Here is a 21,753-nt window from a genome sequence, read left to right as displayed (position 1 = left end):
TCTTCTGACATTCGTCAGTCCAAGGAATAGGATTTGAAGTATCCTTAACAGTAAGAGCTATCAAAGGTTTCGCTAGCAACGAAAAATTAGGGATCCACTGTCTACAGCACGATGTAATACCCAAGAAAACATGCACTTCTCTCTGTGTCGTAGGCACACTCATTTTCGCAATTGCTTGAATTCTTTCTGGGGTCAGTTACCTTCCCTCCTTCGATAAGAGGTGACCTAAATAGGTAACTTCTTGTCGACAATATTGCAACTTCGAAGGAGAAACCTTATGATGGAAATCAGACAAGTGACGTAACAACGACAAAGTAGTCTCTTTACAAATCTCTTCATTGTCAGCAGCAACTAACAGATCGTCAACATACTGAATAAGAGCAGCACCATCAGGTAAAACCAGCAAATCAAGTTGTGTTTTCAAAGCCTGACTATAGATCGATGGACTCTCGCAATAGCCTTGGGGAGCACGCTTAAAGCGGAAACTTTGTCCTCCTAAAGAGAAGCCAAAGATATCTCTACTTTCCACTGCAATCGGGATGCTGAAGAAAGCATTCTTCAAGTCAATCACCGAAAACCACATGGCTGTAGCCGGGATCAAAGTCAGTAAAGCGGTGATATCAGGCACAACAGGAAATTGCGGAATAACGATCTTATTCACCTCGCGAAGATCGATCACAAACCTATATACAGGAGGCTCTGAAGAATCAGTTCTTTTCAGAACAGGCAAAACCAGACTATTGCACACATTACCTCTTATTTCCTCAATCACACCTTTCTCAATCAGATCATAAATGATCGCCAAAAGTGCTCTTTCACCATCACTAGAAATCCTGTATTGCAGAATGCGTGGTAACCTCGCATTTGCTTTCAACGTCACAACATATGGCGGAATCTCTAGGAGACCCACATCGTTCGGACCAGTAGCCCAAATAGAATCGGGGAGAGAAGACCATTCAGGTGGAAGTCGATCTTTAGACAAATACATTGGAGAGATCACACTCTTACCCAATGTAAGATGTACTCCTGACGGAGAACAATATTGCGTCGCATACAATCTCTTTAATAAGTCCAATCCCAAAAGGTTCTCACCACAACCAGTCGTCAGAATGAGGGGTGCTTCGAATTCACAAGGTCCAACAGAAATGGACAACGGACTAGAAATCGGATTCGTAACCGGGGCGCAAGAAAAACCTACTGAAACATTCTTGAAGCCAGACAAAGGTGCGCCAGGGAGTTTAGAGTGCATAATAGAACTCTTTGCAGCACCAGTATCCAACAGAAAAGGCTCTGACACACCTGATGCAATCACTTCAACATAGGGTCCACTCTGATCTACTGGAACTGAAACAACTCCCTCTCTTTGTCTATGGCTGTACTAGCAATCATTACCATCCACATCCTCACTTTCAACATAGTAATCGTCCGCATAGTACTGTGGCGTCCTACCAGACGCACCATTCTGCTGATCAAAGCTATTCATAGAGTTCTGTGGAGGCAAAGGACTCGCGTTCTGGCCATGACCTCTACCTCTAGGAGCTTGTTGAATACCTCGACCTCTCACACCAGAAGCACCATTCGTGCGCTGTAACAAAACCGGACAACTACTCTTGAAATGGCCCTCTTCCTTACAATACGCACACTGATTAGGACCTATGGAAAAAAACTCTGTTGTGAAGACTCGAACCTTTGCGAGGTTGCTGATAATCGCGCTGGTTATTACGAGGCGGATAAGCTTGCTGTAGAAGAACTTTAGTCTTCAATTCCTTAGTCTTCTTATCCGATTTCTCTATCTCATCTTTATTCCTATTCTCATAGTACTGGGCGGTAGCCAAAATCTGCACTGACGTAGAAACAGCCCAAGCACTCTCAGAATCCTTCAACCTATTACACAATTCTGGAAGCAAATTATGAACAAATTTGTTGACGAACAACCGTTGACCACCTTCAGTACTCATGTCCTGACGACTGTGGTCTACAAATGTCTCTTCGAACCTAGTGAAAAAGTCGGACACAGTCTCATCCTTCTTCTGCTTGCATGCAGACAACTTTTCCCAATTAACACGCACCTCAGGCATTAGAGTCTTCATATAATCAATAATCCTACCAGGGAGATCAGCAATCAAATCCTCTGGCTTAGCACCACCTACTTATCTATTATCTGCATCTCTAAGATTATTCCAAGTATCACCTAGTTCTTGCGCATGATCCGTATGACGAATCTTACCCCAAATAGGCTGTGGAACAACATTCCCAAACAACATGTCTATATCAGCCAGATTCATAATACATGAACCCGCAGTTTGAGATAACTCTTTGTAAAACCCTGTCGGATTCTTACGCGGATCAGGCAAAGTCTGCTTAAGAGCTAAAACTTCAGCACGTTTCCATGGAACATGTACCCAGACACGCTGAAAATGTGGCGGAATAGCTGGATTAGCAGTGGCATCACCAGGTCTCCAAACTGGAGGAATCTCACGCATCGGATATTGACGCGCCTTCCTCCTAACCGACGAATCAGGCTCAAACAGTTGCTGAGAAGGGGACTCACTCAGGAGACATACCCAAGGAACCCTACAAAGGAGAAAAGATACTAGCAACCACATCAGTCATTCTCTGTCGAGCAGAAGGAGAAGTAGACAAAAGAAGAGGAGACGGAGCAGAATGAGAAGAAACCTGAGGCGGAACAGTAACAGAAGGAGTATACAAGACAGGCATAGGAGTAGCAGACGAAGGAGGTAGCAAAGTTGGCGGCCCCTGAGAAGGCTGCGCCAAAGCAATAGGAGCCAACGGAAGAAGAGCTGGCTGTTGAGGAATCACAGGTGGCAAGGCAACCGGAGGTTGCGCAACTACAACTTGTGGCGGTGCCGTAGCATTCTGTGCATAAGGGGGTGGCGAACTCAATAGATGCGACATTAAAGGATCTTTCACAAGATCTTTCTTTTCGTCTTGCTGTTGAGGCGGCAAAGCTGGATAGCACTTGTCTACCGCTAGTTTACGCTGCCTAAGCATCTGTTCACTTTCTTGTTCTTCTTCATTATCCCTAAACTGTATAGCAGCTTGCACCATTGACATACCTCGTTCTCTTTTATTTTTCTTCGCTAACTTAATTTCTTTCTGTTTGGCTTCCTTTCGCCATACGCGGAAAGAGTCAAACATCGCCGGCCGGGCTTTCTTCTTGAACAGTTTAACTTCGAGATTGTCTAAAATCTCAGTTTCAAAGCTACCATAACGGGGCCACTGTAGGACACCGTCTTTCCTGGTATATTTAACCCATATTTCATTATACGCGATGGGGCCCACTCCATGTTTTACGTAGAGCTCATAGGTCGGAGTTTCAATCGGAGGAACCGGACACGAATCCTCCAATCGGGAATCCCTATTACAACCACAACCAAATATCTTTCCAAGTCTGCTAAGACCAGGCATCTTCGCTTACTAGTCTAGCTTCAAACTTCAAGGGAAATCTCAAAACGATAGTCTCGTGAATACACGAGTCCCTCAGCTTTGGGGCCTGCAGGTACCAAATCAAAGCGATCCCCGAAGGGATACCCAAAACAAAACTAAGGACTGGGAGACGCTCCACTCATACTTAACTGAAATGTCGATGGCGTCACCAGAAGACCCGTCTATTGTCTCGCTCTACAAATTGTCTAATGGCTCCAAGACAGGGCGACAGTCAGGGCAGCAGTCCTTCGTAGCCGTCGGAAAGTGGGGAACCTCGCAGAAAAGACTTTCGGACCACAACGACATACAGGGGTCGATGAAGTGGCAGGCCTTCCTCCAGAATTTCCACACGAAGCTCCTCACGATCTTCAGGCTTGGACCGGTACCGCTGAAGTCGCCCCACGTTGGGCGCCAACTGAAGAACCGGGTTTTAGAACCCAGCGGCGCCAGGGATAAGGCCCGATGTCTTCGGATTCCCCTGCCTCGGCAAACAGAGACACAGGACACTTCTTGATGACGTCAAAGACCAAATTTTATTGGCTGCAAACAGGAACAGAGGTCTACAAAGCACAACATGGGTGGTTCGCTAGAGACTGCACAAATACATGGAGCGGAGCATCGTCTTTTATGCCAAAAATCACATTCCTGGCTAGCATCAATTGCATACAAACAGACCAATGAAACGGTGACATTTCAAACATATCCCATGACGACAATCCCACTTTCCGTTGTCCAGCCCACCAGAAATGACCAAGCAAATTCCAATATTCCTGTTTGATCAGGCCGGACAAACCCATCATAAAGACCTCAACCCAAATCAGTGATTAAGCCATAAAGGAAGGAACAGAAGCAGATGAGAAGCAAGATAGAAGGGTGTGTGCATGTACCATAAACTCAGCAATGTGCTGCTCTTTGCTCTCTATCTGACCAGCTGCTTAACAAGGAACTGGCTCAGCGAGGTCAGCCTCGGGCAAGGGAGTCAGTTCGGTCAGGTCACACAAGAGTCAGCTAAGGTGTACGTGTCCCAAGGACTCGTTCGGCCATAGTCATTGGCCTATGTGAGGGCAACCACACAAAATGGCTGCCGCACACAAAATGGAACCCGAGGGTTCAAAACGAAATCCATGAATACGTAGTGTTCTCATTGATCGGTTATGACGAAAACACTCGTACACACCGCACTCGTGATTTGCGGTCCGCTGATACCAAAATTGTCTATATCCGACGACCTTCATTGAACGGGTTCAGAATCTCCGAACCGCAGACCCTCAGAGTTACAGAACCACAGTGTTGGTGTTGTAGTTAACGGTGGTGGTACCAGTGCCACGCCGCCCATACCCCGCTCAGCAGCCATTCGGGATAGGGTCAAAATGTTTGTCTGCTGCATGCCCGCTGGGGCTGGGGTGACGACTGTGATGACTGGGTCGTCGACAGACTGTTCATCAGCAGCAATAGACACCACTTCTTGTTCGTCGTCATCACCCGTAAGTCGAAGCCTTGCGGGAGCCTTCCTTTTAGGCTTAGCTGCCTTTGTCGGCTCATGGCGTGACTCACTCTCAGACTGCATTGCTGGGTTCCAATCACGATCAAGGTCATCAGAATGAAGGGGGCTTGAAGAAGAACTTGTAGTAGTAGTAGTAGCCCTCCTTAACCTTTTTCTTGCTGGGGATCTGGAAGTCAATGGATCATCATCAGGAGGAGTGGCTTTCTCGGATGATACCTTCTCTTGAATATCAATTTCCTGATGTGCCCCTACTTCTGGAGGAAAAAGCATTGTAGGCAGTTGTGCCGCTCCATGAACCTCTGGTTGCACCTCTCCATGCATCTCTCCATGCGCCTCTCCTTGCGTCTCTACTTGCGCCTCTCCTTGCGCCTCTAATTTGCGCCTCTCCATGTACTTGCGCTTGTACTAGTTGCACCTGTGTTTGTGGTTGCGGCTGTGGTTGTTGAACACTCATCAGCTGAGTTACACCCGGCGTTGATTGGATGGTACTTTCTTGTGATGAGCCAAGATCACTGGTCGATGGTGATTGAACAACCAAAGTGGCTGCTGCAGCAGCACTCATGTTCTTGGACCTAACTTGGCGTGGTGGCACTGAGCCCAATGAAGCGGAGGTGCTGCTTCCAGCTTGGTCCCCGGCGGACACCGCTGCTGCTGCAGGCGTAGTTTTTTTTCCCCAAAAAAGGTGTCGGTGAAATGTAAATGTAAATGTATAGGCATTTATATAGCGCACTACTTACCCGTAGGGTCCCAAGGCGCTTCGACCGCTGCGAAACCCTTCCTGGCTTCCCTGAGAGATGGTCCCTTAATGGGTATCTCCAGGGTGAGACCAGGCATCCCCGGCGGTCTGGTGGGGCCGTTAGTGAAGATGAGGCAAGATAATGCCCAGAGTTGCCGAGTGTGATCGCTGATCAGAGTGGGCACCGAGGCGAGAGAATTATCGAGTCCGCTGACCCTGGTCCAGAAACCTGCCGCGCCGGGAATCGAGCCCTGGTCCCGGGCCGTCCTCTGCTCTCGGGTCTGCCGCCTCTAACCAGTGAGCCACACTACTTCGGTGGGCACCCCAGTCTCCTTGGTAGGTGGTGCCACTTGCTTCTTCTGCTCCTTCTTACTGGCAGTGGCACTGGCAACTTTTTTCGCTGAGGCGCTACAGCCAACTTTCTTTGGGACCATTTTCTTGAGATGTCAGAACAACAGGCCGCAGTTGCACGAGTTGCAGAGTTGTCATGTCTGTGGGCACACATGACGTCACGTGACGTTGTGCTGCACACACCGCTGCAGAACTTCTTCCTGGCACTAGTGGTTCTCTTGTGCACCTAAAAACAATGGGGGAACATGAGGAACATCAGTTATACACCCCAAAAAGCCGAAAAACACACAAAAATCACCACAATCCAATACCATCCATGCCCTCAATGATGTTTAAATTCAAGACACTCCAAAGAAAGGCTAGGCCCATGCACCACTGAGTACCCCTGGGCATAATGGTTGAAAGCAAGGCAAACTGGGTGCAGGCCTGAGCACACTGCCTGGCTTCAAAATGGCCCAACCACATGGCTAGGCCCTGCCTGTCCTAGGCCTCCAAATGGCCCCCACCCACATGGCCAGGCCCCAACAACGCCCCAAAAAGTCAAGAAACACTCAAAAATCACCACAATCCAATGCCATCCATGCCCTCAATGATGTTTAAATTCAAGACACCCGACAGAAAGACTAGGCCCATGCACCACTGAGTACCCCAGGGCATAATGGTTGAAGGCAAGGCAAACTGGGTGCAGGCCTGAGCACACTGCCTGGCTTCAAAATGGTCCCTTGACCCCCACCACATGGCCAGGCCCTGCCTGTCCCAGGCCTCAAAATGGCCCCCACCCACATGGCCAGGCCCCAACAACGCCCCAAAAAGTCGAAAAACACTCAAAAATCACCACAATCCAATGCCATCCATGCCTTCAATGATGTTTAAATTCAAGACACCCCACAGAAAGACTAGGCCCATGCACCACTGAGTACCCCTGGGCATAATGGTTGAAAGCAAGGCAAACTGGGTGCAGACCTGAGCACACTGCCTGGCTTCAAAATGGCCCCTTGACCCCCACCACATGGCCAGGCCCTGCCTGTCCCAGGCCTCAAAATGGCCCCCACCCACATGGCCAGACCCCAACAACACCCCAAAAAGTCAAAAAACACACAAAAATCACCACAATCCAATGCCATCCATGCCCTCAATGATGTTTAAATTCAAGACACCCCACAGAAAGACTAGGCACATGCACCACTCACTACACCTGGGCCAACTGGCTATTGAGGCTTTACAGGCACCCCAAAATTTAAAAAAAAAACATCAATTTATAACAGTGAGCTAAAATTCCATGACATAAATGAGAATTAACTTTAAAAAAAAATCACAGAAACATTTGTATCATGCACCCATGACTAACCCTGAGCCTACTGGATACTGTGGCTACCCACAATATATATTTTGCTAAAGTTGTGAACAAAGTTTTAGAACTGTAGTTGCCACAACTGCAATGCCCCAAATAAACATCACCAACTTACTTGTAAAATCTCAAGTCCAAAAGTGATCCAAATTCCAAAGTCCAAAAAGTCTTCAAATATCCAGCAGCAGCCACAAAAATAAATCCTCCCAGCTCCAGATCCAAATCAAAAGTGACCAGGACATGGACAAAGCACTGGGAGTAGCCTGCTGGACAGGAACAGGAAGTTGGAGACTCTGGGGCACTTCCTTCCTCCCACCCCACCCCAAAAAATTGATTCCTGCACCAAAAAGTGCAGCCAAATGTCAATCTGAGGAGTTATTCTGATCAAAATCATCATTTTCACAAGGTTTATGCTTCCTGCGGTGGATTTCTTGTGCAGAATTGCAATTTTTGCAATTTCGGGAACAGGAGCTGTTCAAATCTCCCGCCGGAAGTCAGCTGCGGGCTGCATCTACGTGTTCGCCATTGTTTACTCCAGCAATGCGTGATCGCGGGCCTTTATGACGTACTCGCGTTGTCAAACTCTCGCTGTGCAAGATGGCAAGCCGCGATAATGTAATTGCGTTCGAAAAACTCCAGCGCAATCACACAGCAAGATCGAAAATGGCGCAGCACACGCAAACCGGGAGAAAAACAACTCAGCGGACTCAGAATCACGGTAAGTCAACGCCGCTCGCGCAATATTGTATTTTTTAAGCGCGACCAATCAAAATAATTTGTAGTTCGCGAATTTGCGGATTTTTGGGAAAATTCGAGCGATTTGCGAAATTGCCAAAAATCTGCAAATTTGCCAGCGAAACGGATTTTACGCCCATAATTAGTATACAGCACTGAGTTAGAAAAGTAACGTAAAAAGTAAGTTACCTGTAATTTACTGAAAAAGCCTATTCATTTCAACGTACTGTATTTGCTAAGTATTTCAACCTACTGCATCCCCTGTAAATCAAACAAAGTACAATTTCTATTACATTTTCAAACTGTTCTGCAATCCGCAACTAATAAACTGTAAAGTATGTAATGCCTACCTGTGCCAGGCTTGCTTGGTTCTAAAAATAAAATAACAGTGTATATTTTTATACAAAAACATTGGCCTAGAGTTCAGTTCTTGAGTGTGTAAATTCATGTGCTGACTGAGTGTGTACATAAAATGCTTAACACTGTTCTCTGATACTGCCTTACTGCTCGACCACTCTACCACAAATAGAGAGTAAGGTTCTATCTAACTTTAACCTCTGCCTACCTCTGGGATCACCTGGACTCTATACACCACATTTTGGTGTAGTATATATAGAGCCAGTTTCCTACAGGAAGCACCAGAAAACAGACATCAGCCCATGGAAATAATACTACACCAGCATTGATTAGCAGCACTGGTACCGAGGAGACGCGATGCTTGTTATGCGTGATTTCGCATTTCAGTGCGGTGATGCGGATCACCACAGTTAAATGCGTTAGTCTGACGCCAGATGCGTGGTACTTGGCAGGGCTGAATTAGGTGGCATGGATTTGGAAAAGCTGTGCACGCTAAGGCTTTTATGTCATGGGGTATAAAGTGGACATTTGTCTATTTTTCTTTCTAAAAATAATATGGGCTGTTTCCTTACCTTCCGGTACATTTCTGAACAATTTGTTAAGCTAAATTGTATTGTTACATTGTGTGCGCATGCAGGGAAGAACAAGTGTTTGGCAGAATGCAAAAAATCATCCTACGTCTCAGTATTAACTTCCACACTTTTAAGCATTAATTCCGATCCTCGAATGAGTTACCTGTTTGCTTTACAACGACAGTTAGTAAAACATGTAAGAGCTTTGCAAGCCTGTATAAGTAGCAAAGGTTTTAAAGGGACTTGTTTTTGTGCAAGGTATTGCTTTTCCCAGTTCACGGAAGGGATAAAAAACATCTCCAGATATTAATAGGGTTGACAGGAAGGTGCAATAGCAGAATATTGATACGTGTGGATCTGGTGAGGACTGCAGGCAGCAAGTGCTTGACATGCTATTTGCATAAGAGAATACTATATTTTTTTCATTATCCTCCATTAGTTATTAGTAAGGAAGGGGGAAGAGAAGCGTTCACTGATAGCATTCAGTTAGTCTTACGGAGAAAAAGAATGCTGTGATCTGTGGTAGATGCCCCCCAGAAGTCATAAGCATATGTATCAGGAGCTGCCATTGAAAAGAAGTGGAAATGCGCTTTAGATGTTGCCGGTATTGATGGCTACGGTGCGGTTGCAGACTTCGCTGGGCTGACAGTGGGTGGGGAAATGCTACGTTGTCACTATAGGTTTAATTACATGAATTGCAAAATCTCTCTGGTGTTTGTTCTTGGGGTACTTGCTGACTGGTGCTACACATGGGATCAGGTTTGCCTTTGACAGGTATGGTTTAGTGGGGTGCATAGTGTAAATTAATGTTGGTGTGAGGAAACAAAAACTTGGACCCTTTGTACATTTAATATTATTGTGTGCATCATGCAGAGGATGAAAAGTAGCAGGAACAGCTTTGATGCCGTAGAGGCTAGCAGAAAGAACTGTTTTGGGGTGGTCAGTTGAAGAGATTGTTTGACATGTTTTAAACTACAACAGTGGCATTGAGGAGGGCAGCAGCTGAAAGGCTTTGTCTTTACTGGTAGGCAGTGGTTAGATGGGGACCAGCCATCAGTCTTTCTATCGGTGGTGGACAGGGGAGCAGTGGGCAGCGGTCACGGGTTCACAGTGACATCCAAGGGGTGGTTTTAAAGGCGGGTGGAAAAGCATAACTGCGGGTTATGTAGGGGTGAGAGTAGGGTTAATGGATGCGTTAGTAGCAGGTGCAAAGGCAGTGGTCTGTATTTGGAAGTGGTTAACTGAGCGTGCTTCGCTTGAAGTTTGATCATCAAATAGGAGGATGTGTTTGGTGGGCCCGCTGGAGGCAGTGTTATGTAACTTTGCTGGAGGGCGCAGCAGCAATATTTACTGATATATGTAATTTTCCAGATGAAAGGGCGGATGTGACCAATGGAGGAACCATAATCCTTTTTTTATGGCTGGGGTGAGCCCCTGCAGAATGGCGAGTCGCTGGCCTGAGAGCTCCTGACTGACGAGGAGAATGGGGGGCCCCTTCCATGTACTTTGCAGGGGGGCCCCCTCAAGTTTCGTTACATCACTGACCTGTAGCCCAGGTTGTGAACGGTGATCTCTGTTTTGCTCCTTTGCTCAGCCAATTTTGACTTTGAACTAGTTAACAAGCAAGCTTTAAACAAGCTGCTTGCTCATCCAGATCTAATACAAATTGGAGCATGAACTGGGTGTCAACTGTGCACATATAGACTGCAAGTCCAGAGGGTCAGATCAGAGAGGTGAAAGTCTACATATAGATTTTGAAGAAGTTGACGTTGAGGGGCCCCGAAGCACACCACAAGAGATCTTGATGGGAGGAATAAAGAAGATGTAATCCGGACAATGCAGAGCCTAAAATGCCAAGAAAATAACAGGAGGAGGGAGGGAGAGGAGGAAGTGGATTCTGTCTCCCCTAGCAATTTATTTAAACAAAAAGGAATCCACTCTGGTAGTGGTGGTGATCCCTACAATGGTGGGGAGCACACAGTGTTGTTTTAAATACCCCTCACACACCAACAGGCCCCTTGGTGTCATGCTTCATCATCGGGGTCTTCGCACCCCTCTACGGATGCGGCGTGCTACGACTCACGACTGCGTAGGACCACCGAAGGACTATAATGAATGAAGTCTGTTGCGCCCAATTGGCGTTTATTAGTACAGAACTTATGAGGGGAAGACAGCCTACCAGGCTTTGCAGTAACCGTTGCTACATTGAGCAGGAAGACAAGAACTCCCAATACTACGCTTTGGCTCATGAGGCCAGTTAGCCTTTGTCCATAAGTTCTGTACTAATAAACGCCAATTGGGCGCAACAGACTTCATTCATTATAAACACGATTAGGTACATTTCACCTTTCAATTTTTGTAGAGCACACTTTGACATCTACATTTTCATGTGAGTAAGGTGAGGATAACCGTGCATATCCTCGTCCTGAAGAAGGAGTTTTTACACTCCGAAACATGTCAACGCACTTTCGAGGTTGAAGTACCCTAACTAGTAACAAACAACCTCCCCCTGCACTTTTTTAACGATACCAGCCGAGGGCTTAATAAAAAAAAAAAAAAAAAAAAATTTCTCCTACTAGCCAGGTATCTTTTAACCATCACTTTCCATCACCTCACCACTCACACTTATTTCCTTCACACACATCAACACATAGTCCACCTTCAGTGCTCCTACGTAGTCGTGAGTCCTAGCACGCCGCATCCCATAGAGGGGTGCGACGACCCCGATGATGAAGCATGACACCAAGGAGCCTAAAATGCCAGCATCTTCCAGAAAGAGAAAAATATGGTATTGTTGATGTCGTGAAATGCTGTTAAAGGAGGATCATGGTGCAGAAACAGAAGTAATTCAAAATCAGACAGAGGTCATCCAGTGTGATGAGGCCCTAAATGTCTAGATATTACTCCTCTGACTTTTTCATAAGTTTGTTTAGTTTCACTTTTAAAATATGCAGGTGGTGCACATCTTCAGCTACAGCTTAAAGGACTGACTCTGCTTACGAGATAGTTTGTGGAATTTTGTAGATGTGGTGGCCACATAGATGACGGCTAACATGCTAAAATGTAATCCAAATAATCAGAGGAACTGGTCGCAGCCAAGTAGCCCTCTTTCTAGTCCTCTGCTTGGTGGTCGCAGACTATTAGACCAATTTCTTCTCCACCTACGTGTGTTAGAAACCTCAGCATTACTATGGATTCTGGCCTGACGTTCACCCCAGATGTTAATAAATTGTCAGTCAACAGTTTCATCCTTAATTGGAGCCCAAGAAAGATAGGCGCATTGTAATCATCTCAACTAGATTACGGTAATACAATTCTTCTAGTACTTTCTAGATACCTTCTTAGGAGCATACAAATCATCCAAAATGTGGCCACTCTCTCTTACTTAACTTCTCCCACCAAGTCATATAAGGTACTGTTTCTTATCAGTAAGCCCATTCTCTTTAAGACACTTTGCGATGTCCACGAGGCGCTGAAGGCTATGGGTCCTCTCTATCTTGTATAGTGCCTCGAGACCCTCACGGGTGAGTAGCGCGCTTTTCAAACCCCCTGCTGGATTGATTGATCGATTGTATACAACTTCTGTTAGGTCTTCTTTTCACGGTCCTCGACTCTTAAGGTCTGGCTGTCATTACTTGGGCTTTCTTGGTTCCACCCTCTGGAATCAGCCTCTTCTTACTCTCCATCGTCTCTTCAATCGCCTGATTTTTCACAATAAGCTTACAACTTTTCCCTCCTCTAGTTCGTCTCAGCTCCCTCCTGTGATAAACATGGTCTCTACTATTGAACTAGCACTAATCAATAATGAGCAATTCACCCACATTCAAGCTATCTCATCTAATACGTCATATTGTGCGTTCACAAACACCGTCATTAAGAAACACAGGGCACCATTTAGGTCAGAATGGGGCGGCTAATACCAGTTGAGGCGCAAGCTCCCAGTACACCTAAAGCAGTATTATAATATGGGGGAACAAACTGTGTGTGTTTGCACCCTTGTTTTGCGTAAGGTTTCACCTGCTGCAAATTGTGCAGTTTTTTAATTTGTTTTTTAAAGTTGCATTCTGAGTGAATACAATTACAAATTGAATTGAATTGAAAGGAGATTTATAATGCGCAAAACAATAACCCGCAGGTATCAAGGCGCCTATGTACACCTACAAACAAAAAAGTAAATAAAAAAAAGAACAATTATGAAAAATAATATACATAAAGAGATAAATAAAATGACATATTGGACAATGTATTCGGAGCCTGTTGTAACTTACTTTGTGCTGCATTCCCCTTTACTCATGTTCCCCCTCCCGTTTCAGCTGTACATGGTACAGTCCGTTTGACAGCCGGCGCTCGCTATGGAATGTTGACATAGCAGCGCGGCTTCAGTGTTGACAGCTGACGGCATTCAAGGTGATAACCTATTTAATAAAGAACCTACTTATGAAACACGGCGTACTTCCTTTCTACAATTCTTGGCGACGAGGAGAAGGAAAACTGTGCCAGGGACAGTGGATGCCGCCTCCCTGGGGTGAATTTAATGCTAGTCAACGAAGGAAGAACAAAGGAATAGTAACGGAGCCAGTGAAAAAAAGATGCGGAAGGAGTGAGTAACCGCGTTCAGGGTCAAGAGGACTACAAGAAGCACAAGTAAGAGCGTTTTGGAATTTAATGCTTAACCGACTGTGACATAGCGCTGCAGCTTAAGGGAAGATCACCATTGAGGGTTGGAATCACGATTGGGTGCCAGGTCGGGCATCACGACCTCCGATTGTGACTGGCTGTGAGTGTGAAAGAAGGCTGCTTCGAGGCTATGGTGAGCGGTGTGTCAGCGTCTCGATCGTGTGTCAGGCCGGGCACAGGGGGCGCAGCGGTGAAGAACGCGAAGTAAGGAAGGAGGACGAACGTTCTGTGAGGCGTTCAGTAAGACTTAAAATCATATCAGGGGCTGGCTGCGGATCCTCTGACAGATTTGGTGACGCGTTGTGCTCTGTTTACCTACGGAGCTCTGAGCTTATGGAGAGAGGGATCTAAAATAAAATCAGCACCCTGTCTGTACCTAGGCGCGAGGCGGCGCGCTTACCGTTAATTTCTCCACATAAAGGAAAGATGAGCCTCTGACTGAATTTCCGTTCGCTGTGGATGAATGACCTCTTGTGACAGAAATTAATCAGCATTGAAGAGTTTATCTCGCAACTCTGAACAACCGTTTCCTTTCTGCTAGCTGTTCCGCCCTGACTGGATTCAGTTTTGTGAGGGGAAGCGTTTCTACAGGAAGGTCCCGCCTGTGGGTGGAGGCCAGCGGTCTCATTGGTTTTTGAGACAAGACCTGTGGAAGTAAAAAGGGGACTTGCTAACCCTTTGTATTTGCTGAGTTTACTCGATATACTGTGATTGAAAACTTGTGGGCTGAAGGGTAGTTCTGGAAGTTTGCATTATTATAGAAATTTTTTAAAAAACAATACAATTTGCCCGCAGCTTATGAATTTGCTTCTCAAATAGGAGGAGTAAGGTCAATCTGTTAAGCAGAGCCACTGCATGGCAATGGCAGGTGCTGGTATGAGTCAGCCTCCACCCTTTCTTAACGAGTTGGGAGAACATGTTATTCCCTGGAGGAGGTGGGAAGTTATCTTCAAATCATATTTAATTGCCATAGGAGGTAGCAATTACACCAATATACGTAAACAGCACATACTTCTCCACAATTTAGGCACACATGGGAGGAAGATATATGAAGATATAACAGGGAGGTTGGTGGAGGATGACCAAGAGGAAGTGGAGGAAGGTGTTAATGTCTATGAAAGCACTCTGAGGGAGTTAGGGGCACACTTCAAGGAGAAAATAAATGTGGTGATGGAAAGAGGAGGGAGGAGAAAGTGAGCAATTACATAGCAGTGTTGAGAGGATTGTCAGCCACATGTGAATTTGGGCAACTCACAGACTCATTGATTAGAGACCAACTGGTGAGGTGCACCAATGACACTAAGACTCAGGAGGAACTACTCACTAAGAACCCCAACTTAGAGGAAGCCATCAACATAGCTAAGGGCCTAGAACATACTGCAAGGTGTATTAGAGAAATGAAATCATCTGAGGGGACAAACAAAGAGAGGGCAGAAAACAAGTCTAGTACTGAGGGAGAAACTGTCTGTAAAGTAGGGGACAAGAGCAAAGAGATGATTCGCAGTAAGTCAAGCCCTATGGTATGTTTTAAATGTGGGAGTCCCAATCATTTAGCCAGTAACTGGAAGTTCCCCGCCAGAAACGTGCAGTGTAGGAAGTGCAACAGGTGGGGACACTATTCTAAAGTGTGCAAGACTCCTGGCAAAGCAGTGCATGGTATTGAAGAAACCACACCAGATGAGGAAGGGGAGAGATCCTATATTTTTCAAGTAGGTGAAGAGGAGGAAAATGATGAAGACATGTACCCTAAATGTGATGTTTTTCTGGATGGTGTGAAGTGTAGTATGTACGCTGATTCATGCTCCCCATACACCCTGGTTGATAAAAATGTTTTTGAGGATAAATTTGCTAACCATCCTGTTAAATTGATGCAACCTGACATCAGTCCCAAGGGGTACAACAAAGGAAAAATCCCATTAGAGGGCATGCTGACCATGAGAATCTCCTTTAAGGATAGACACACGGTAGGAAAGGTGTATGTATCCCCTAGTGGCTCAACCCTATTGGGCTGGAAACACCAGAAGCAGTTGGGTATTACCCTAGACCCGAACAACAAAGAACAAGTGTTGTTAATTGATCCCATGGGTATAGCAGGAAATCTCACAGAAGAGTTTAAGGAGGTGTTCAGTGACAGGTTGGGAGTTTTCAAGAATTATATGCACAAGATCATTCTTAAGGAGGGGGCTGAACCCGTAGTGCACAAGACTAGATCTATACCATTACGCATGAGGGAGCCTCTCCAACAGGAACTACAGAGATTGGTCAGTCAAGGAGTCATCACGGAGATTGAGAGTTCTGCCTGGTTGGCCCCGATTGTGATCACGGCAAAAGATGGAAGGAACAGCATAAGGCTCTGCGTAGACTTGAGAGACCTCAACGCGAACATCCTGGTGGACAGATTCCCACTTCCCAGGATAGGCGAAATGCTGAGCACGATCAATGGGGCAAAGTATTTCAGTGTGCTGGACCTGTCCTCTGCCTATTATCAAATTAAGCTTCACCCGGATTCTCAGATACTTACGGCATTCACAACCCCGTTTGGCAATTTTAAGTTCCTGCGAATGCCATTTGGTTTGGCGTCAGCGGCAGCGGCCTTCCAAAGAGTCATGCAACATGTGTTAAAGGACTGCAGGAACACCCTCTGTTTTCAAGATGATATACTGATCTACGGAGGTTGTGAGGTTGAACACAATGAGATGGCAAAGTAGGTGCTGAAGAAATTGAGAGAGGTAGGATTCACCACCAAACCATCTAAATGCAAGCTAGGGGTATGTTCAGTGGACTACCTGGGACACACTTTATCTGAAGAAGGCATCAAGCCTAAGCAGGACCTAGTCAGAGCAGTGAGAGACGCCCCCACTCCCAAGAGCAAAGAGGAGATACTATCCTTCCTGGGTCTTGCTGAATACATGGCCAAGTTCATAAAGGATTTTGCAATGGTGTCACAGCCGTTAAGGGACTTGATCAAGAAAGACAGTGTCTTCAATTGGGGAAATGAGCAAGAAAAGTCCATGATGGACATAAAGAAGGCCATCATCGAGGCCCCGTTTATAGGGAAGTTTGACCCTAATGGAGCGACCATCATCTCGACGGACGCCAGTAACAGAGGCATTGGGGCCACACTGGCACAAAGAGAGGGAAACAAAATCAACGTGGTGGCCTTTGCATCCAGAACCCTCACTGCGTCAGAGAAAAATTACTCTACCATAGAGAAAGAAGCTCTAGCGGTCTATTGGGCAGTCTGCCACTACAAGTTTTTCATCTGGGGTATTCCTTTTGAAGTACAGACCGACCATAAACCTTTGGTCTCACTGTTCACCAAGAAGGACATGGAAAGCATGACGCCCCGCATAGCTAAATGGGCGGTGGGTCTGCAAGCCTTCAACTTCAAAGTGTCCTACATTCCGGGACAACAAAATAGGGTAGCGGACTTTCTGTCGAGAGCGCCGGCAGAGGGAGAGGTGGAAGAAGAGTCGAGAGGTGACTCAATTTTGGAGTTGCGCTTAGCAGCGGTGGAGAAAAATGCCTGGGAAACTCAGATGGAACAGGATGAAACGCTGAAGAAGGTGAAGAGACACATACTCATGGGATGGCCGAAGAAGTGCAAGGACATGGAAACGGAGATCCAACCGTACTGGAATGTGAGGGAGGATCTATCAGTAGAAGGAGATTTTATACTGAAATCCGGGAAACTAGTCCCTCCAGTAGCTTTAGGAAACCAAATAGTGGAACTGGCACACGAAGGACACTTAGGCAGAAGTCTGAGCAAAGCTAGACTACGTACAGACTATTGGTTCCCAACGATGGACAGTGAAATGGAGGACAAAGTGCGCGACTGATACGCGTACAGTTTAAGTGACAAGTCTAAGACCACGAGAAGAGCACCTTTGTCACCTGTGGAAGTACCCGAAGCTCCGTGGAACAAGTTAGGCTTTGACATAGCCGGACCTATCCATGGCAAAGGGCCCCAAGACTGGTACCTACTGGTCATGGTGGACTACTTCTCAAGCTGGATAACCTGCAAGATTGTCCACAACGTGAACACCAGAGCGATCATTGAGTTCATGAAAGAGGTGTTCTCAAGAGAAGGAGTGCCTGAGACACTGGTGACAGATAATGGCGTACAGCTGACTTCAGAAGAAATGAAGGAGTTTCTCAAGGACTGTTCTATAGTACATGTCCGCACTCCTCTTTATTGTCCCAAAGCCAACGGTAAGGTGGAGAGAGTAAATCGAATGGTGAAAGAGTGCATACAGTTGGCCAATCTAGCGGGACAGAACATCGAGGAAGCGATAAGAGACATGTTGTGGGCATACCACACCACGCCAAAGCCAACCACCGGTTGCACGCCTTTCGAGTTACTGAGGGGGAGGAAAGCTGGAACCAAACTTACACCCAGTTGGATGGGAAGAAAACAAATAGAGGAGGCCAACCCCCAAGAGATCAAGAGGAGGATTGAAGCCAACCAACTAAAATACAAGGAATGGTACGATAAGAAGTGGGGAGTTAAGGAGAGAGGATTCCAGCAAGGACAAAGAGTCTATGTGAAGAAACCCGAGAGGTTGAGAATAGGGGGTGACAAGTTCTATGCCCCCAATGCCATCAAAATACGTAACAAGAATTCTGTAGTCTTGGAGGATGGCAGATTGTGGAGTCATGACAGGGTGGTTCCGGCTGGAGGGGAAGAATCCAGATCACACACAACAAGGTCAGAGGGTAGAGACATCAGTGGAGGTACCAGACTAGACAGGAGGAGTGACAGACCTAGGAACACCCCCCGGTGGCACAGACATTTCCTAATGAGATAGCTTCTGGTAGAAGAGCCTTGCTAGCAAAGCTGGTTCCCCGTAGGAGTCCCACAGTCAGGCCTGGGAGGTGACAGCCATATCCTCCACCACGGGGGAGGACCTTACATCTTCCCCCCCCACCCCCTGCATTCTTCCCCTCTCTGTTATCTGTTCCCATAGGGAGGATGATGTGTTGTAACTTACTTTGTGCTGCATTCCCCTTTACTCATGTTCCCCCTCCCGTTTCAGCTGTACATGGTACAGTCCGTTTGACAGCCGGCGCTCGCTATGGAATGTTGACATAGCAGCGCGGCTTCAGTGTTGACAGCTGACGGCATTCAAGGTGATAACCTATTTAATAAAGAACCTACTTATGAAACACGGCGTACTTCCTTTCTACAGAGCCCCACCCCCTTTTGGAATCCTACACCCCTTTTCGCAGTCTTAGTGAATGGCCCTTTGGTCACGGGTTAGCAATGGGCCTAACATGCGTAATCATAGGTTTCCAGATTTGTTTTAAGTGTTGACGCCCCACTATTATTTTCAATGAGAACCATCTCCTTTCCACAAACATCTATAAATTGATACCAATGTTCAATGCTGTCGGTGGGTTCCTGCCTAACGATGACCTAGCAATCTGTAGTCTAGCTAATGCTATTGCTGCAAGACCTATGGGGCAGATTTACTATTCGTTCACACAACGCAATGCATCAAGGCACATTTCTGTGCCTTGTTATGTGAAAGGGAGAGATCAGGAATGCACCATATTGGCAAAGATATGATGCATTACCGGTCTCTCTTTGTACTGCGCACTGTGTGCTGCCGACGCACCAACGCAGGCACCCTAGTGCAAGGGTATCTGGGTTACTTACAAGATTGTTTTTGCAGGAAGGAATAAATTGCTGCACAAAGACAATCTTTAGAGGCATATTCCTTTTATAAACCCAGGTGTACAAGTCTTTGTAAATCTGGATTTGCCCCAAAATACATGGTTGGATTTACAAGGATGCCCATGCTCCACCCACGGAACACCTTCTCCACTCAAGGTAACACAAGGCAGCACTATGCACTCCATTGCGTTACTTTGTAATGTCTAAACCATGCAAATCCACGCAGAGTGGTTTAATGTCGCTGAGTAAATTCCCATTAAGGACTGGCATTGCCCTGCGATGAATTGCATTATGCAGACAACACAAGTCCTTAGTAAATCTGCCCCTATGTGTGTATATTGTAATGGTACCAGCGGAGAACTGCTCAGTAATATGACGTTTGCTGTGGGAAGGAGGCAGATGGCAATCAGTTTGCTAATTCTTGAAACACATGAGCCCAACAAGTCTGAAGTTTTACACAATGAAATATGAGCTGTAGCAGCTTCGAGACTGGGACAGCGAAAACAAGATGAGTCTCTTTGGCAGCCCCATTAGTAAAGCTTTTGTGGGGTATAATATATATTCGAAGTTAATTTATAATGATGAATCGTCAGCCTGCAGAGGTTTGAGTACTTGTGACTATTGGCGGTACTTGCTACTTTCTCATCTGGTAAAACGGTGCCTGGTGACCTGGGGCCCGATTTACAGAACTAACTTAAGACAAAATCCTAAACTTACTACTTTTGGTATTCACAGAATGCACTTACTACTTTTGGTATTCACAGAATGGATTTAGGACTACTAACTTTACGTCCGCACTCGAGCAGGAAATTCTGTCCCAGAGGCGGAGCTTCCGGCTTGGAGGCGGAGCTTGCGGCCCGGAGGCGGACCTTCCGGCCCAGAGGTGGAGATTTCAGCCATGGCTAAATCCCCACCTCTGAGCCGGAAGCTCCGCCTCCAAGCTCCGCCTCGGGGTGAGAATTTCCGGCCCGAGTGCGGACGTAAAGTTAGTAGTCGTAAATCCATTCTGTGAATACCAAAAGTAGTAAGTGCATTCTGTGAATACCAAAAGTAGTACGTTTAGGATTTTGTCTTAAGTTAATTTTGTGAATCGGGCCCCTGGTGCCTAGTACATGGTGACCTGGTGCATGATCGAAGAGCGGGGGGGGCGGATGGAGTTTCTGGCAATTCATGAGTCTGCAACAGCGGCAGGTAATAGCGGGGGAGTTGTGGGGGGTGCTGCCAATTCTTGCTGCTTCAATAGCCTCAGATGAAAGTGGGGGGGGGAACCACCCGCTGCCCCCAAAACTCATTCTGCCTGGGGCGGTCTGCACCCACCGCCGCCCCCCCCAGCTACGCCACTGCTGTCCATCCTGTAGAAGCAGATACATTCTACCAATGAAACCTTATTATAATCCCCTTTGCATCTAGAATGAACCTGGCATTATCTATTTCCTGATTGCTTGTATAATTTTAAAACCAGAATCTCTCCTTATACAGTATTTCAGTCGACTCTGATGAATCCTGCGGGCAGACCATTCTCAGAGCATTTTGATCATAATAGGTTTATCCATAAAAAAGTCCTGAGCGGATACATCAGCAGTTATGTAGAGACAACACTAGTATCTACTTCACTCACAATCAATAGTAATGCACTACTTAGTCAAATTCATAACCCTGTGTAAATTGTCTATTTAGCAATTTGTGAACACCATACAATCGTAAATTAACAGTCCACATTATGGAGCCAATTTTTGGTAGCCCATTCATAATGGAGCCCTCAGAGTTTGATAGACTGGCAATCAAACATCTGCAGCAGCAGAGATATCACCATATTAGGACTTACTCTGCGTGGTCATGTTTCTTTTTGGCAACACTGATCCAACCATCATGACACAGTAGCGTAAGATAGGCTCCTGCACTGAACCTTCAGAAGGCCCCCTTTCAGTCTAAAGCCTATGACTATCTGCATCATACAGGGGTCTTAGGGACCCCTCATCAATTCCACAGGGAGACCCCATCCATGTTGTATTCCAACACTGACATGGCAGGAGCATTATCTGCAAAAAGAAAAAGTGCGTACCTGTCCGCAATGCCATGGCAACATGATGGGTCTATCAGCATTATCAGAAATAACCAAAAACGACGTTTTGTTTTGGAAAACAAAAATCAATATCCCTGATGAACTGACAGATTTTCCACTTCAACACTGCATGGGGGAGCATTTTTATTTTGTGTTATGCCCATGCCTGCCAATCTATGCATTGTGGCCGAGAACAAGAAAAATAGAACGCATAGGGTGGATAATTTGTTGTATACCCTGTATGTCTGAGCAGGTGTCTGGAATGCTGAGAGTAAATGATGTAAAAG

The sequence above is a fragment of the Lissotriton vulgaris genome, unplaced genomic scaffold (assembly GCF_964263255.1).
Source record: "Lissotriton vulgaris unplaced genomic scaffold, aLisVul1.2 SCAFFOLD_864, whole genome shotgun sequence".
Classification (NCBI taxonomy): Eukaryota; Metazoa; Chordata; class Amphibia; order Caudata; family Salamandridae; genus Lissotriton; species Lissotriton vulgaris.
This window is presented reverse-complemented; position numbering follows the sequence as displayed.